This window comes from Schistocerca cancellata, chromosome 7 (genome assembly GCF_023864275.1).
Source record: "Schistocerca cancellata isolate TAMUIC-IGC-003103 chromosome 7, iqSchCanc2.1, whole genome shotgun sequence".
Taxonomy (NCBI): Eukaryota; Metazoa; Arthropoda; class Insecta; order Orthoptera; family Acrididae; genus Schistocerca; species Schistocerca cancellata.
Window position 1 is genome coordinate 299,023,498 of NC_064632.1, and position 2,500 is coordinate 299,025,997.

Below are 2,500 nucleotides of genomic sequence, written 5' to 3' on the forward strand. Positions count from 1 at the left end.
GACCAGCACACTGCAGATGTCCACCGCGCTTCGCACCGGGCCGGCGAGGACCCACTTTGGCTGCACGGCGCCGCGCGCAGGGTGCCCCGGCGCGCAGCTGCGCCGCCTGCCGCGTCCGTCGGCCGGCGCGCCTGCCACTGGGCGCCCCCACCAGCCGGCTGTAGCGCGTGCGCCCACGCACCGCGCGGCCAGCACGCCGGGCGGCCCCCCCTCACCGGCCGGGGACAGTCCCACCCACCCACAGCCGCGTATCGCTTCACACCCAGATTCACATTCACGTTCGTTGGTATGGTGGGGACCGCTTCGTAGCTGTACCGATCGTTGCCCTCACAGATGTACCTCCAGCAAGGACAACCGCACCACAACGGGTTACCAGTTGTTCATTTGCGTAACGTCACCAGTAAACGTACACGTCCATCCCCGTTTGCAAAGTCAACTATTATTGCATGCCTGCCTGTCAGGTGTCAAGACACACTACATCCGCTCACATCCACGCAACAAAATGTGCCCGACTAGAGGGCACGTGGAAGGTGCCCCCGTACGTATGCGATGTCCACTGCGCGACCAACTGTCAACCGGCCTCTGTAGCATGTCGCAGATGTGGAACGCGGGGCACCGTGCTATCACATTGTGTGAGAAGAGACTACTACGTCTGCATACACGCGCCACTACATGAACAGACGGCTCATGCTGATCGCCATCCACTGCGTCCATTACTCCCACACGTCTCTATGGCGTACCACACTGCAATGCAGCTGTTATGGGGAGATGACACGTAGCTGTGTACACAACATTCTGAGCGGGTTGCGGTTGGACAATACATTACTGTAACGTGTCATATGCCAATTACAGAGCAGGGTAAGGCACAACTTGGGTTAGGTTAAGGCACAACTTGGGTTAGGTTAAGGCACAACTTGGGTTAGGTTAAGGCACAACTTGGGTTAGGTTAAGGCACAACTTGGGTTAGGTTAAGGCACAACTTGGGTTAGGTTAAGGCACAACTTGGGTTAGGTTAAGGCACAACTTGGGTTAGGTTAAGGCACAACTTGGGTTAGGTTAAGGCACAACTTGGGTTAGGTTAAGGCACAACTTGGGTTAGGTTAAGGCACAACGTGGGTTAGGTTAAGGCACAACGTGGGTTAGGTTAAGGCACAACGTGGGTTAGGTTAAGGCACAACGTGGGTTAGGTTAAGGCACAACGTGGGTTAGGTTAAGGCACAACGTGGGTTAGGTTAAGGCACAACGTGGGTTAGGTTAAGGCACAACGTGGGTTAGGTTAAGGCACAACGTGGGTTAGGTTAAGGCACAACGTGGGTTAGGTTAAGGCACAACGTGGGTTAGGTTAAGGCACAACGTGGGTTAGGTTAAGGCACAACGTGGGTTAGGTTAAGGCACAACTTGGGGGTAGATTGCGGTGCAAATTGCGTTACATTGCGGTGCAAATTGCGTTACATTGCGGTGCAAATTGCGTTACATTGCGGTGCAAATTGCGTTACATTGCGGTGCAAATTGCGTTACATTGCGGTGCAAATTGCGTTACATTGCGGTGCAAATTGCGTTACATTGCGGTGCAAATTGCGTTACATTGCGGTGCAAATTGCGTTACATTGCGGTGCAAATTGAGTTACATTGCGGTGCAAATTGCGTTACATTGCGGTGCAAATTGCGTTACATTGCGGTGCAAATTGCGTTACATTGCGGTGCAAATTGAGTTACATTGCGGTGCAAATTGAGTTACATTGCGGTGCAAATTGAGTTACATTGCGGTGCAAATTGAGTTACATTGCGGTGCAAATTGAGTTACATTGCGGTGCAAATTGAGTTACATTGCGGTGCAAATTGAGTTACATTGCGGTGCAAATTGAGTTACATTGCGGTGCAAATTGAGGTAGGTTAAGGTGCAACACAGGTTAGGTTAAGGTGCAACATAGGTTAGGGTGCAAGATGGGTTAGGTTAAGGTGCAAGATGGGTTAGGTTAAGGTGCAAGATGGGTTAGGTTAAGGTGACATAGGTTAGGTTAAGGTGACATAGGTTAGGTTAAGGTGACATAGGTTAGGTTAAGGTGACATAGGTTAGGTTAAGGTGACATAGGTTAGGTTAAGGTGACATAGGTTAGGTTAAGGTGACATAGGTTAGGTTAAGGTGACATAGGTTAGGTTAAGGTGACATAGGTTAGGTTAAGGTGACATAGGTTAGGTTAAGGTACAAACTGGGTTGTGTTATGGTACACATTGCGTTGTAGTACAGTACACGTTAGGTTTGGGTACGGTACACAATGTGGTATGGGATGGCGTGTTGTGGGGGGGGGGGGTGAGGTTCGTTGATATCGACCGTAGGACGTGGATGCCCGAGGCAGCGTCAGTGTGTCAAAGGAGTTATGTCACGTCGGGATGCGCTTTTCGCTAGTGAGAGGGGGCGAGCCGTGTCTGTGGTTGCGGCAGACCTGTGTGTTTCATTCCTGCCAGTGTGTTTGTGCTGTAAGACGAGGCAGTGTGGTGA